At 47.1% G+C, this 16680-nt stretch overlaps 1 protein-coding gene across 2 annotated transcripts in view; it reads left to right on the top strand.

The window, feature by feature from the left end:
• Positions 1 to 12039: 12039 nt before the first annotated feature.
• The window catches only part of RFX1 (regulatory factor X1), a 32176-nt gene continuing 27535 nt past the window's right edge, over positions 12040 to 16680 (top strand). For both annotated transcript variants that reach the window (XM_081233470.1, XM_081233469.1), the window contains exon 1: positions 12040 to 12833. The gene's annotated coding sequence lies outside the window, so the exon portion shown is untranslated. The remainder of the gene's footprint in view (positions 12834 to 16680) is intronic.

Below are 16680 nucleotides of genomic sequence, written 5' to 3'. Positions count from 1 at the left end.
AACAAGAGAAGTCACTGCAATAAGCCCGTGAACCACAACAAAGAGTAGCCCCCACTCGCTGCAACTAGAGAAAGCCCGCGTGCAGCAACAGACCCAACACAGCCAAAAATAAATAAGTAAATTTATTTTTTAAAATATTGTTATGGAGACAGAATTTCAGTTTCGTAGATGAAAATGGTTCTGGAGATGGATGGTAGTGATGGTTGCACGACCATGTGAATGTACTTTATGTCGTTGAACTGTACACTTAAAATGGTTAAGATGGTACATTTCATGTTATGTGTATGTTACCATAATTTTTAATATAATTTTTTAATGTTTAACTAATATCATATACAGAGAGGAACTGTCGTGTGCTGGGCAATGTTTAACAGTGGGCCTTCCAGATACAAATGAACTTATTTACAAAACACAAATAGGCCCACAGACATAGAAGACAAACTTATCATTACCAAAGGGGAAAGGGGTAGGGGAGGGATAAATTAGGAGGTTGGGATTAACATATACACACTACTATATATAAAATAGATAACCAACAAGGACCTACTGTATAGCACAGGGAACTATACTCAATACTTTGTAATAACCTATAAGGGAAAAGAATCTGAAAAAATATATATATATATGTATATATGTATATACACATATATATGAATGTGTGTATAACTGAATCAATGTTCTATATACCTGAAACTAACACAACATTGTAAATCAACTATGCTTCAATTTTTTAAATAATTTTTTTTAATTAATTAATTATTTATTTATTTGGCTGCACCCGGCCTTAGTTGCAGCACGTGGGATCTTTAGTTGTGTCATGAGGGATCTAGTTCTCTGACCAGGATCGAACCCGGGGCCCTTGCATTGGGAGCACGGAGCCTCAGCCACTGGACCACCAGGGAAGTCCCTATACTTCAATTTTTAAAAAATAAATTTATTTATTTTATTTTATTTATTTTTGGTTGTGTTGGGTCTTCATTACTGCATGCGGGTTTTCTCTAGTCGCTGCGAGCGGAGGCTACTCTTCGTTGCGGTGCGCGGGCCTTTCATTGCGGTGGCTTCTCTTGCTGCAGAGCACGGGGGCTCTAGGTGTGAGGGCTTCAGTAGTTGCAGCTCGTGGGCTCTAGAGCACGAGCTCAGTAGTTGTGGCACACGGGATTAGTTGCTCTGCGGCATGTGGGATCTTCCCAGACCAGGGATTGAACCCAGGTCCCCTGCATTGGCAGGCAGATTCTTAACCACTGCGCCACCAGGGAAGCCCCCTACACTTCAATTTTTTAAAATATGAAAAAATAATAAAACAAAACAAGTAAACCCCAATGGGCTCTCCAGAAAAAAAAAAAAAGGCCTTGATTTATAGCAGTTATAGGTTTCTGGCCAATTTCAAGCTACCAGCGTGATATCAGTGTGATGTTGCCAAATTCCTGAAAAGGTAACAGTCAGTTTTCACAAGTCAGTATAAGCCGGCTCCAGGACACCACCAAAATGTGAAAAACATTGCAATTTGCGCAATTTAAAAAATAATGATTTTTTAGGGGCTTCCCTGGTGGTGCAGTGGTTAAGAATCTGCCTGCCAATGAAGGGCACACGGGTTTGAGCCCTGGTCCTGGAAGATCCCACGTGCCGCGGAGCAACTAAGCCCGTGAGCCGCAACTGCTGAAACCCGCGTGCCTGGAGCCCGTGCTCCACAACAAGAGAAGCCACCGCAATGAGAAGCCCACGCACCGCAACAAAGAGTAGCCCCCGCTCGCCGCAACTAGAGAAAGCCCGCGCGCAGCAACGAAGACCCAACGCAGCCAAAAATAAATAAAATAAATAAATTTAAAAATGATAATAATAATAATGATTTTTTTAAACACCCATGTCATCATTACCCAGATCAAGAAGAAGGACAGTGCCAGCACCACAGATGTCAACCCCCCCTCACCCCACATCCCCGGTCACAATTTCTTCCCTGCAGAGGTAACCACCATCCTGACTTCAGTCATCGCTACTTCTTTGCTTTTTATTCGTTTTGTGTTTTTTTTTTCACCGTGCCGCATGGTTTATGCGATCTTAGTTCCCCAAGCAGGGATTGAACCCAGGCCCTCTGCAGTGAGAGCTCGGAGTCCTAACCACTGGACCACCAGGGAATTCCCTGCTTTTAATTAGTTTTAACACCAACCTGGGCATCTCTGAAACAGAAAACTGAATCTCTGAAACATAACTGAGTCTATTTCTTTTTTTTTTCCTTTTTTTTTCATTCTAACAAATTGAACTTTTTATCAAAGTTCATACAGATCTGGGCACTTACAGAAAAGTGCCCAGATCATCAGTGGACACCGGGAAGAATTTTCACAAACTGAACACACTTCTGCATCCACCCCTCAGGTCCAGAAACAGAACATTCCCAGCCTCCATCCAGAGCAGGGAAATTTAACTCCACCGTCTGGGAGGAGGAGTATGGAAGAATTTGTGGACATATGTTAAAACTATACTAACTAATAAATGCTTTGAGTGAGATGCTTTGAGGCTATGCAAAGACCCTGTTTCCCGTTCCACCCACTGATGTTAGCATTCATTGGTGGATTGTGTGCATTTGCTATTATTTATTATTTGGAATTCTTCTGTAAGGAAGAGTTGTTTCATCTTCATTTATTTACTTGTTCAATTATTTGTTTATACCAATATGGACTCATGAATAGTTATTTTTATTCTTTGGGTTAAAATTCAATACTATTATTATTTATTTCACTGCCCAAATTGTTCCAGCTTTGGCCATTGGGAGCTCTTTCAATTGGTTCCTGCTCTAAGCATTTTCTTTCAGGCACTGCTCTTTTGACATGACTATCTCTCTCTGTCTGTCTCTGTCTCTGTCTCTGTCTCTGTCTCTCTCTCTCTCTATATATATATATATATATTTTAAAGTACTTCCTTACTGTCTGGCACCACAAGATGTTCCAGGCTCATCTTGCATTTCCCCTGCCCCAGTCCTAGTATCAGCCATTTTCCCAAGGAGCCTGTGTTCCCTTTACTGGAGAGTGGCATTGAGAAGCCAAGACCTGGATGCTGAGTCTGCTCATTGCTACTGAGGGTGGGAGTTGATGTTGTTGCTTCTGGGCCTTCTCAGCTGATAGCATCACTTAAAAAAAATATATTGAGGTAAAATTCATATGAAATAAAATTGACCATTTTAATGTTACATGTACATGCGTGTTCATAGTAGCACTAGTCACAATAGCCAAAAAGTGGAAACAACCCTGATGCCCATCAACAGATGAATGGATAAACAAAATATGGTCCATCCATACAATGGAATATCACTCAGTCTAGAAAGGAACGAAGCAATGACACATGCTACAATGTGGATGAACCTTGAAAGCATTGTGCTGAGTGAAAGAAGCCAGACACCAAAGGTCACATAGTGTATAATTCCATTTATAGGAGATGTCTGGAATACGCACACCCATAGAGACAGAAAGCAGACTAGTGGTTGCCAAGGGTTGGGAGGAGGGAGGAATCGGGAGTAAATCCTACCGGTATGTCTCTGGGGTGACGAAAACATTTTGGATCTAGACAGAGGTGGTGGTTGCACAACATTATGAATATACTAAATACCACTGAATTGTTCACTTTACCACGGTTAATTTTATGTTATGTCAATTTCACCTCAATTTATTTATTTGTTTTGTTTTTTTGGTTTTTGTTTTTTGCCACACCGCGCAGTTTGTGGAGCTTCCCCAGCGAGGGATCGGAACTGTGCCCCCTGCAGTGGAAGTGCTGTCCTATTTAATTATTTATATTATATAATTTTAAATTTCACCTCAGTTTACAGAAAACAACAATAAGGGCTCTGGTGATGGGCAGAGCTGGGTTCGAATCCTGTGTATGCCTAGCTCCTGCTGTGTGACCTTCGGCAAGTCACTTAAGCTCTCTGTGCCTTGGTTTCCTCACCTGTAAAACAAGGAGGATTCAATGAGTGCATCAAATTCTTAAAACATTCTGTGGCATGCAGTAAGTGTTGCTTAATTAAATGTTATTTCTTTTTTTTTTTTTTTTGCGGTACGCAGGCCTCTCACTGTTGTGGCCTCTCCCGTTGCGGAGCACAGGCTCCGGACGCGCAGGCTCAGCAGCCATGGCTCACGGGCCCAGCTGCTCCATGGCATGTGGGATCTTCCCGGACCGGGGCACGAACCCGTGTTCCCTGCATCGGCAGGCGGACTCTCAACCACTGCACCACCAGGGAAGCCCAATTTTTAAATTTTTATTTTTATTTTGGCTGCATTGGGTCTTTGTTGATGCTTTCTCTAGTTGTGGTGATCGGGGGCTACTCTTCATTGCGGTGTGCAGGCTTCTCATTGCGGTGGGTGGCTTCTCTTGTTGTGGAGTGTGGGCTCTAGGTGTGCGGGCTTCAGTAGTTGCGGCACATGGGCTCAGTAGTTGTGGCACGCGGGCTCTAGAGCTCAGGCTCAGTAGTTGTGGTGCATGAGCTTAGTTGCTCTGCGGCATGTGGAATCTTCCCAGACCAGGGCTTGAATCCGTGTCCCCTGCATTGGCAGGTGGATGCTTATCCACTGTGCCACCTGGGAAGCCCCTTAAATGTTATGTCTACTTGACGCATCCCCTTTGGATTCGAACTTTATTCCTTTGTCCTTTTCTTCATGACGGACTCCTGGCCTTGGTTGCCCCCAAGGCCAAGGCCAACGCTCCAGAAGACAGGAGTCATATCTGACTGTACTGCTTCAAAAGGGCTGATGAATAATATGCTCCCCTCCTCTGCCTCTTCTCCTGGCCACTCTCTAGGGATGTACCCTTCTGCCCTTTTCTCCATATCCCCAATCCTGGCCCAGGGGTTGCTGATGAACAAACACGTCAGGAAATATTTGTTTCCTGACTGTTTGACTTTAACTGACTGTCCCAGAACCAGAAGCTTCTTTTGTGCCTCACACAGAATCAGAATTTTGAGCCCATCACAGCTGAGTGCAAATCCCACTTCCTGCGAGCAAGGTGCTGCATCTCTATGCGTTCATTGGGAAGATGTAGATAATAAGCGTTCTACTTTATGGGATTGTTTGAGGACTTGGGTGAAATTATGTAAAGTGCTTAGCACCGGGCATAACACCCAAGTGCAGAGGGTTGAATGGTGATCACCTCCTGGTGATATATAGCAGGACCCGTGAACGTGATCTTATTTGGATAAAAGGATCTTTGTGGATATAATTAAGGACTTTGAAATGAGATCATCCTGGATTATCTGGGTGGGCCCTAAATTCGATGACAAGTGTTAATAGACAGAGACAGAAGAGATAAGGCCAAGTGAAGATAGAGGCAGAGATTGGAGTGATGTAGCCAAAGAGGCCAAGGAGCCACCGAAAGCTGCAAGAGAATGAAAGATCCTCCCCTAGAACCTTGGGAGGGAGCCACAACTCTGCTGACACTTTGATTTCAGACTTCTGGCCTGCAAAACTGTGAGCGAATAAATTTCCACTGCTGTAAGCCACGCAGTTGTGGTGAATTGTTACAGCAGCCATAGGAAACTAATATATAAGAATTGGGAAATATTATCTGCTACCAATATCATTATTGTTACTGTCATCATCATCATCATCACCACCATTATCATGGGCAGCATAAAAATGCACTTAAGGGACTTCCCTCATGGCACAGTGCTTAAGAATCCGCTTGCCAATGCAGGGGACACAGGTTCGAGCCCTGGTCTGGGAAGATCCCACATGCCACAAAGCAACTAAGCCCATGCACAACTACTGAGCCCACATGCCACAACTACTGAAGCCTGTGCGCCTAGAAACCGTGCTCTGCAACAAAGAGAAGACACCTCAGTGAGAAGCCCACGTACTGCAACAAAGAGTATGCCCTGCTCATGGCAACTAGAGAAAGCCGGCTCGTAGCAACCAAGACCCAACGCAGCCAAATATAATTAATTAATTTTTTAAAAAAAGAAACAAAAATTAAAAAAAAAACTCCTAAAAATCAGGAAGGAAAAGATCAACAACCTAAAAGAATAACGGACAAGGAAGGTGACCAGAGAGGAAAAAGAAAACTATAAATAGCTCTTAAACACATGGAAATATGGAAACATGTTCTGTCTTGCTTGTGGTTAGGAAAATGCAAATTTTCTCTACTCTGAGATACCATTTTTCACTTGTTCTTTTGGCAAAAATCCAAAGTTTGATAATATTCTGTTGGTGAAGCTAAAGGGAAACAGGACTCTTATCCATTGCTGGAGGGAGTGTGAATTAATCTAACCCTCAAGGAAGGAAATTTGGTAATATCTGTAAAAATTACAAATGCACATAATCTTCGAGCCAGAAACCTCACATTGCAGAATTTATATACAGATACACTTGCATACGTGTGAAATGACATTTGTGCAAGGTTCTTCACTGCAGTGTTAACCTAAGAACAAACGAATGAAAAAAATGTCTGCCTCTGGCAGTGAAATTAACTATGGGGTATCTACATGGCAAAATACTATCCGGCTGTAGAAAATGACAAGGGTGCATAAAGAGAGCTTTGGAAAGGGGAGCACTCCGGCATTTGTTGTTAAGTTGGGGGGGTGGAGGAGGAAGGTGTAGAAGAATATGTAAAACATGTTACCTTGAACTGAAATTCTGACACATTCTACCACATGGATGAACCTTGAACGATTACACTAAATGCAAGAATCTAGACACAAAAGGGAAAGTCCTGTATTGTTCCAATTTGCAATCTACCTTGAATAAGCAAATTCATAGAGACAAAATGTAGAATGGTGGTTACCAGGAGCTAGGAGAGGGAGGAATGGGGAGTACCTGTTTAACTGGGTACAGAGTTTCAGTTTGGGAAGATGAAAAATTTCTGGAGATGGATGATGGTGATAATTTCATGACAATGTGAATGTACTTAATGCCACTGAACTTTATACTTAAAAATGGCTAAAGTGGGGCTTCCCTAGTGGCGCAGTGGTTGAGAGTCCACCTTCCGATGCAGGGGACACGGGTTCGTGCCCCGGTCCAGGAAGATCCCACGTGCCGCGGAGCGGCTGGGCCCGTGAGCCATGGCCGCTGAGCCTGCGCGTCCGGAGCCTGTGCTCCGCAAAGGGAGAGGCCACAACGGTGAGAGGCCCGCGTACCGCAAAAAAAAAAAAAAAAAAAAGGCTAAAGTGGTATATTTTATGTTATATATATTTTACCACAGTAAAAAAGCCCGTGCTCTGCAACAAGAGAAGCCACCGCAATGAGAAGCCCGCTCACCGCAATGAAGAGTAGCCCCCGCTCACCACAACTAGAGAAGGCCTGCACATAGCAACGAAGACCCAACGGAGCCAAAAATAAATAAATAAAATAAATTAAAAAAAAAAAAAGAAGAACGAGCCTGCTAATCATTCACTACACCTCATGTTTAATAAGCAGAAATGCACAGGCTTTTAAGATGAATTTCCAGCATAACAGAAGGTCATCTTGTTTGCATTTCAATGCACCAAGTGTCAGATTCTTATTTCATTACTCACTGGCACATTAATGGATGTCTCTTAATTTCTTTTTTTCTCTCTTTTAGCAAAACTCCATGAAGACCTCTCACTCTTGCCACTTGGGTCAGGAGCAAGGTTGCCTTATTTTAAAATGCTATAGTGTCTGAGTTTCACCGCATCAGCATCACATTTTTTAAGAGCTACTTTGCTGCTTTCACTGTTAGATTAGTACTCTATATCATTCAGCATTCTTATTTCATCTTTCTAGTCCCTGAGGGATGGACACCTACATTGCTTCCAACTTCCTGCTTCAATGAGCATTCTTATCTGGTGCAAAACTCAGTGAATATAAAAACTTGGAAGAGAATTACCAAAGTTGTGGTTCTCTCAATTTAACAGGGATCCAATAACTGGCTTAAACAAGAGAGAATGTTTGTCTCTGCTGGCAGACAGCCTGGGGACCCTGGGTCCTTCTGTCAGTTGCTCCACCATCCTCCAGGGCAGTATCTCCAAGGACATTTGGCTGTCTGGAGACATCCTTGGTTGTCACACCTGGCAAAGGGAGGGGGTGGGAGGTTGTGTGCTACTGGCATGTAGTGAGTGGTGGCCAGGTATGCTGCTCAATACTCTACAGTGCACAGAATACCCCCCTGCGACAAAGAACAATTTGGCCTCAAATGTCAATGATGTCGCCTGCCCTACAATAGTCCCCACTCTTTTTTTTTTCTTTTTTGGCCTCACTGCGAGGCATGCAGGACCTTAGTTCCCCGACCAGGGATGGAACCTGTGCCCTCTGCAGTGGGAGCATGGAGTCTTAACCACTGGATCACCAGGGAAGTCCCCCACTCCTTTTTGTCATGACTGACGCGTTGAAGACACTGGGACAGTTGTCCTGTAGCACACTCCACCCTTGGGGTTTGTCGGTTGCTTCCTGATGTCATTTAACTTGTTCCTCTACGCTTCCCATTTCCTGCAAACTGAATGTTAGGTCAAGAGAACTGATCAGAGTCAAGTTTAACATTTTGGCAAGATGTGTCCCAGGGGAAGCTGTGAACTTCCATTGGTATCGCATCAGGAGGCCCCAGAGGCCCAAGGGTCCCTCTACTGTGATGCTCAGCTTCACTGCAGCTAACACTGGTGACAGTATGTCCTCTGTGATGAAGTCTGCACCCCTACACCTAGTGAAGCCTGGGTGTATCTTTTTTTTTTTCCCCTGGGCGTATCTTGCTCCCCATCATCTTCTCACCTGACGTTTGATAACACCCATCGATGAATGCTGCCCAAATCAATTATTTCATTGGCTTCTGCAAAATGGTGATTGTTCTAATTCTCCCATTCCTTCCAGTGTTTTTGGCCATGTCACACAGCTTGCGGGATCTTAGTTTCCCGAGCAGGGTTGGGGCCAGGGATCAAACCCAGGCCCCCTGCAGTGGAAGCGTGCAGTCCTAACCACTGGATCGCCAGGGACTTCTCTCCTTCCACATTTTTTTTTTTTTTTTTTTGCGGTACGCGGGCCTCTCACTGTTGTGGCCTCTCCCGTTGCGGAGCACAGGCTCCGGACGCGCAGGCCCAGCGGCCATGGCTCACGGGCCTAGTTGCTCCGCAGCACGTGGGATCTTCCCGGACCGGGGCACGAACCCGTGTCCCCTGCATCGGCAGGTGGACTCTCAACCACTGCGCCACCAGGAAAGCCCTCCTTCCACATTTTTAAGCTGGCATTCTTAGACTGTTTGGTGACCATGAAAAGTTACTACTGGGAAGGCAACATCGTGCCTAATTCCTTACTTTTAACTACCAACATTTTCGGAAAGGAGTTGGTTGAGAGCTACTTCCAATGGGTTAATAAGTGTGTGTGTGTTTTAACTTTCAAATCGAGGCATAACATACATAAAGTGCACAGATCTTAAATGGAGAGCTCAGGGAATTTTTACGGCTATATACCCGTGCAACCACCACCAGATAAAAATATAGAGCATTTCTAATCCCACACTGCCTTCCCTGCCATTAAGTTTTTTGTTTCTTTTTTTGTGGTACACGGGCCTCTCACTGTTGTGGTCTCTCCCGTTGCGGAGCACAGGCTCCGGACGCACAGGCTCAGCGGCCATGGCTCACAGGCCCAGCTGCTCCGCGGCATGTGGGATCTTCCCGGACCGGGGCACGAACCCATGTCCCCTGCATCGGCAGGCGGACTCTCAACCACTGCGCCACCAGGGAAGCCCTATAATGAGTAATTTTAATTGAAGAAATGATTTCCAGGCTTGGTTGCACCCATCTTGGGGGGTCAAGGACTTCAGGAAGGTGGGGAAATGGGTGAGAAGTAAAAATAGGGCTTCTTGGCACTCCCCCACCCAACATGGCTGGCTCTGGCACCCAAACCTGTCTCACAGAAGTAGCTGCAAGGGTCGAGCGACTTGCTTTGCCAGTCAGGATTTATCCCGGGCACCTCCTGCCTGGAAGTCTCATTAATTCTTGGGGCTCAGCTAGCATTTCCAAGCAGAGGGGGTCTGCCCCTTCTAGTCTTCCATCGAGGGTCACACCCAGGGGCAGAAAAGCACACTGGCAAGTCCCAGAAAAGGAGACAGGCTGTCTGGGTTCTGCAGCCTTCAGTTACATGATCCTAGATGAGGTACTTTCCCTTCTGAGCCTTTGTTTGCCCACCTGTCAAGTGGGGGGAATATTCCGCTTTGCTGAGTTCTTGGGAGGATTTCTGCAGAACCATCAGACTACCTTTACATTTCTGACCTCACCTCTTGGCACTTTCCTCTTTGCTAATTCCACCCCTGCCAGATGTTTGTTCCAGTCCCCAGGCCTTTGCTTCTGCAGTTCCCTCCACCTCCGTTTTGTGGGGCTTGCTTGCTTTCTACAACCCAGGCACAGTTCGAATGACCCCCTCCTCAGGTTACATGCGCTACAGTGGGCTCTCTTATCACACACACTCTAATGTTGCTTTTTTTTTTTTAAGAGTTTTTGTTGTTGTTGTTGTTGTTTTGCGGTACTCGGGCCACTCACTGCTGTGGCATCCCCCGTTGCAGAGCACAGGCTCCGGACGCGCAGGCTCAGCGGCCATGGCTCACGGGCCCAGCCGCTCCGCAGCATGTGGGATCTTCCCGGACCGGGGCACGAACCTGCGTCCCCTGCATCGGCAGGCGGACTCTCAACCACTGCGCCACCAGGGAAGCTCTGTTGTTGTTTTTTAAATTGAAGTATAGTTGATTTACAATGTTGTTAGTTTCAGGTGTAGAGCAAAGTTATTCATATATATATATATATATATATATATATATATATATATATATATATACACTTTCTCAGATCCTTTTCCCTTATAGGTTATTACAAAATATTGAGTATAGTTCCCTGTGCTATATTATCAGTCCTTTCTGATTATTTTCTATATAGTAGCATCTCACAGCTCTTACGAACCTATCTTGAGTATTAATTTCACTGCTTATTGTGTCTCCTCCTGTAGTAGAATGCAGAGTCTAGGGACTTGCCTGCTTTTTTCACTTTTACAGGCAGGTCCTTGCACGAGGAAAGTGTAATGTTCGTTGAACTAGGAAACATAAGCCCAGAGAGGTGGAGCCACTTTCTCATTTGTCACACAGCAAAATCTGAATTAGAACTTCAGGCTCTGAGCCTTTGCTTTCTTTTCCCTCCCTCTTTGGTGGGGATTAGGACACAAAATTTAAGGGGTGTCAAAAAAATTAGTCATCAAGATATTTTTAAAAGTCAAAATTGGGAATTCCCTGGTGGTCCAGCGGTTAGGACTCTGCGCTTTCACTGCGGAGGGTCGGGGTTCAATCCCTGGTCTGGGAACTAAGATCCTGGCCAGCTGTGCCGCCGCCAGGAAAAAAAAAAAAAAGTAGAAAGAAGCAAGCTGTGTGTCGCCGCCAGGAAAAAAAAAAAAAGTAAAAATTAATGTCAACAAAAAGCAAAAGATAAGATTCGACCTTGCACTCGCATGACTCACCCCGCCCTAATCCCAGTCCTGGCACATCCCGTCTTTATTTAAAATTTTGCTATTCTGTTCACCATGGATTTTTTCCCCATTAATTTTGATATTTAAAAAATATTGCAATATTTCATTAGAATGTTATTCATCTTGATGATTGAGTTTTTCCACCCAAGACGCTCACCCTAGTACAAGCCCCGCTTCTGTCTCTTCTCCCCTAGAGAAACTGAGGCACGGACGACTCGGGGAGGGATTCGGGGAAGGATGGGGGAGCTGTGTGGAGCCGGTTGAGCAACCCGAGCTGCCCCGGGAGGGGCTGGACGCTGACCTTTGCTTATCGTCCGCGGTAGAAGCAGCTAATTAAGTCTCCCCCGCCTGCGGGAGACCTTTCCCAGGTCGGCCCGCGCCTCCTGTAGGGCCGAGACAGCCGCCGTAGCCCCGGCAGCGGTGACCTTTCTGGGTCCAATGGGGCGGGGAGGCGGAAGAGAGAGCGGGATGGGTTTAGGCGGAAATGGTGGCGGGGGTGTCGCGCCCCTGGGATCGAACCCCGCCTCGGCCCCCCACGTTCATCCTACCACCGTAGGGTGATGGGGGAGGGAAAGAGCGCCCGGTGACGTCATCGAACCCCGAGACCGGCCTCCGCCGCCAACGTCACAGACAAGAAGCGTAGCGTCACCGCATTCCTCCCGTGACGTCAGCGCGCAAGGCCAAGAACTGGCCCATAGGGGAAGGGAGAAGTCTGAAGGAAGAGATCTTTCCTTTCACGCACTTCGTATTTGGTAAGGCGTTTAAAGTACGCAAAACTGACTACCACTCCCATCTGGCCTTGCGTGCTGCGCATGAGCGCAGCTTCCAGCGAGAGAGGGCGGCAAACCTTTGGGCTAGATTGACGTCCCTTTAGTCGAACCAAAAGGCAAGTTTTACGGCCGCACACCAGTCCCGACCTTACAGGCCCCACCCCTTTATTCTTAGCCCGCAGCTTCCTTGAGGGAGTGACGGGCTCCTCTGCCTTTGAGGGCTCAGTTTCCCTTGATGGACATTCACACCAATGAATCAGAGCGCCGGGAAGTCGAGAGGATGTTGAAAGATGTGCCTTGGAGCCAATAGCTTAGCGGCAGGGCCTGGCGCCATCCAATCACTTTTCCCAGTGCCGCCAATCACCCTGGACCCCGCCCCCGGCGCGTGACGTAAGTAGGGTGGGTAGCAACAGTTGCCCCGGTGAGGGAAACGGAGGCGCCATAGCCACGGTAGTCGTGGCGACCAAGCAACCCGGCAACGCGAGTCAACAACAACAACCGACCGGCCGACCCCCACCCCCACCCCCCCGGCCCGGCCCGGCCCGGGGACCCCGGCACGTTCTGTCCCCCTCCCAACATCGCCTCCGAGACCTGTGGAAAGCCCTTCCGCGGACAGAAGTAGGGAGAAGCCGAGGTAACCCGTGCAGCTCCAGGGTGGCGGTCCGGGCCGGGGAGGACAGCGAGGCCCGGGCGGCGGGTGTCTCTGTAATCATAATCTTGGGGGAAGGGGCGGGCGGTCAAAATGGCGGCGGCGACTGTCGGGGCCGTGGGGGAGGGGGCTGGGGCCCGGCCGGGGCTACACCACCCGCCCCCGGGCCCCGCAGCCCGGCCCCCGCGAGGGGCGGGCGCTCGCAGGCAGACGGCGAGTGGAGGTAGGCCGGCCAGCCGGGGCGGGGGGCTTTTATATGTCGGGAGGTGCAAGGGGGCGGGACTGGGAGGGCTGGGCCAATGGGAACGAGGGAGGGGCGAGGCGGGACCGAAGTGGGTGGGCGGGACCAGGTCATAAGGTGTGGGCGGGACCGGCCGGTGCCCCGGGAACCGGGTGGGGCAGCTGCCCCCTAGGCATTCCTGCTCGCCTAAGCGATGGAACCTGTTCCTTGTCACTTTAGAAGCTACCAGGACTCAAGTGTGTACCACATGTGAGGCCTCAGTTTTCTATCCTGTAAAGTGGGGAGAATCACTGCCACCGCCTCTTTTTTGCATTTCAGGGACTCCTAATTCCTAGGAATTTCTCTAGGGCTCATTCTTGAACTTTTTATTCCTATCTACTTTTTCTGAATTTTTTTTTATAGATTAACTGTTAGTCTTGATTTCAACATTGCTGTTCGCTCCTAAATCTGTCTTCTCTCTGAGAAGAGATGAAGGTAGACAATTTCATGAAGCTGTGGGATAGGGGTATGGCTTTAGTCTGGACGATCTGGTTCGCAGAAAGCGAAGCCCATGGCAGAGAGGATTGATCTTGGGTGACTGAGTTAGAAGAACAGAAACTTGATTGCTTCTATGTGGGCAGCTCTAAGATCTAAGATCTCGTCTTGTCCCTGGGCAGGGTGCTTGTTCCTGGAGATGGGACCATTCCTAGCTGTTCTGCCCATTCTGGTCTTCCTTTGGGGAAGGAAGTAAATGATGCAGTAAAGGGCGCCTGAGGAAGTTTCTGACGCTGCTTCTCTTGGCTAGACACATGTTTTTGTGTCAGTCAAGTTGGTGTCAACTGGGTCACATGTCACTGAGGAGGTACCAGCTTCCAGAGCCACGTGGGCAGGGAGCCGGGACACCGAGGTCAGAGGGAAGGGGAAGTGTTCCACATTTGTTAGAGGAGAATCTGAGTGACTGCTTTGCCGGGAGACAAGATCTGCCAGCTTGGGGAAGAATTTTTTTTTTTTTTTTTTTTTAAATAGCAGCTGGGCCAAGTCCACTGTGCTTATTCTCCGTCTTGCTTTGGAGCTTGGCATCAGCAGAGCCGAGTGCATGCTGCAGCCGTTTTCTTTTAAAATCAATCAGTAAACTTCAGGGAGAAGGAACGTTTCAGGTTCTCCCACAGCTTTCCCTCAAGAATTTGAGATAAGGCTTGGGAGAGTCACTTCTCCAGGGACTTCTCCCAGGTCAGGAAATAACCTGATCTGGGAAATATTTCTAAAATCTAGAAATAACCAAGTTGCCAGGTCATCGGCACCTGTTAGAAAGGCGAGCTCTGAGCAGAAAGTGATCTAGTCTTGTTAACTGCCCCTCCCCCTTCTTATATCTTATGCATTTGAAAGGCCCAAGCCCAGAGGGGTTATTAGACTCCTGAAGGGAACACTGGCTTTGGTCACTTGTCCTTGAAACAATCAACTGCTTTCTAGCTGTATGCTCCTGGGCAAGTAACTTAACTTCTCTGGACCTTAGTTTCCTCCCATCTAAACTAGGGACAGTGATCACTGGTAGTGATTTTAATCTCATATTACTGTGCTGTGGATCCCATAAAAGAATACATGCTGAGCATCAAATATATAGTAATTGCTCAAACTGTGTTGGCTGCTACTGTTATTATGATGGTTGTTGCTTCCTGATCAGCCTTTGGAATTATACCATTCGCATTTATTTTTATCATTTTGAATCGGGTGACAGCCTAGTGGCTTTAAAGCTTGACTCACTTGCTGTGTGGGCCGATGACTGGGATCCCGGGAAGCTGAGTGCTAGGACTCTAGTTTCTAGTGGGAAAGTGTCACTCTCCTAAGGCCCTTCTCCAGCTTTAGGAGTGTAGCCAGAAAGAAAATTTTTCCCTGCGCCCAGGCTCAGACTCAACCTTCCGGGAGGCAGCTGGATGAGCTGGGGCTGTGGGTGTCATGGGAAAGGTGGGGACCTGGGAAGGGTGTCTCTGGAGCTAAGGGTCTCTCCCTGCCCCTCCTGCCACACGCCCCAGCATTTTGGGGCTGAAGACAGGGGATAGGCTAGGCAGGATCCACCCCCTCCCCATCACCACCTACTAGGGACACGGCCTCCAGATAGCAATCACACAGCGCATAGTCTTCCTGGCCTAAGGGGCCTGTTCTGGACCAGGAGGCATCACCTGCCCCTGTAGCACAAGCTTGCTGCTGGCAGGAGGCAGTAACTTTTTCACAAGGTCTTACCAGTCTGTAGATTTGAACCGGCTTTTGACAGTCACTAGCGGTGTGTTCCCAGCATTGTGGACACTTATTTGACAGTAAAAGTTGAGCCCCAGCTGTGTGCTTGTCAGTGTTTTAGTAGCTGGAGATAGAGTCATGGGCAAGGCAGGTCACATCTCCACCCCTGGGGAAAGCTTACCTTTCTTGTCGTGGAGGGAAGAGGAAAATAAACAGGATACAGGGCCAGGAAAAAAAATAAAACAGGAGTATGTACTCCAGAGGGCTTGGAAGGGGGTTACTTGAGACCTGAGAAGGTGGCATATGAACATGAGTGATAAGGAGCCAGCAGGTGGAGGTGAGGAGAGCATGCCAGTAGATGGAAGAGCTGGTGCAAAGGTCCTGAGGCAGGAGGAGGCCTGGAGCATTTGGGAAGCCACATTGTGGCTAGAACATTCAGAATGAGAAAGGGGAAAGGGCCAGATCCCACAGGGCCCTATGGGTCATGGGGAGGACTCTGGATTTTATTCTCTGTGATGGGGAGCCTTAGAGCCTTCTCAATAGAGAAGTGACACGATAGGGTTTGTGTTTTCAAAGGATCTTATAGACTATACAGGCAAGAGTAAAGCCAGGAGCCAGTGATGAGAGGGTCCAGGCAAGAGATGATGATGGCCCAGACTAGCATGGTATTGATAAAGATGGAGGGAAATGCCCAGCCTTAGGATCTATTTTGGAGGAATTATTGACAAGTCTTAAAAACTAAGTGGCTAGGGAATTCCCTGGCAGTCTAGTGGTGAGGACTCCGTGCTTTCACTGCTGGGGCCTGGGTTTAACCCCTGGTTGGGGAACTAAGATCCTACAAGCTACGTGGTGTAGCCAAAACAAAAAACAAAAAAAACAAAAAAACCTGGACATAGAGGATGAAGGAAACACACATTATTATATTTAATTTCCCCATTCCCCCAAAAGTTCATTTTTGAAGCCAGTCTACAAGTGAGGGAAGTGAGGTTTTCTTTCCATTTCCTTGGGAGGGCCTTGTCCAAGATGTAAACCATTCAATTAAGTATCTGGCATCTAAAACAGTTGGCAAACTACAGCCTTCACCTGTTTTATATGGCCTGTGAGCTAAGACTGATTTTTACATTTTTAAGAATGATATTTTGTGGCATGATTAATATATCATGATATGTGAAAATTATGAAAATTCAAATCTAAGTATCTAGAAATAAACTTTATTGGCACACAGCCACACTTGCTTGTTTACATATTGTCCATGGCTACTTTAATACTCCAGTGGCAAAGTTGAGTCATTGCAATAGGCTGTCTGCCTTCAAAGCCGAAAGTGTTAACTGCACAGAAATTTGCCAGCCCCTGACCTAAAGAATTGATTCAAACATGCTC

Source organism: Mesoplodon bidens (assembly GCF_964165515.1).
Source record: "Mesoplodon bidens genome assembly, chromosome: 4".
Lineage (NCBI taxonomy): Eukaryota > Metazoa > Chordata > Mammalia > Artiodactyla > Ziphiidae > Mesoplodon > Mesoplodon bidens.
Note: the sequence above shows the minus strand (reverse complement) of the source record. Positions and strands in the feature narration are given on the sequence as shown.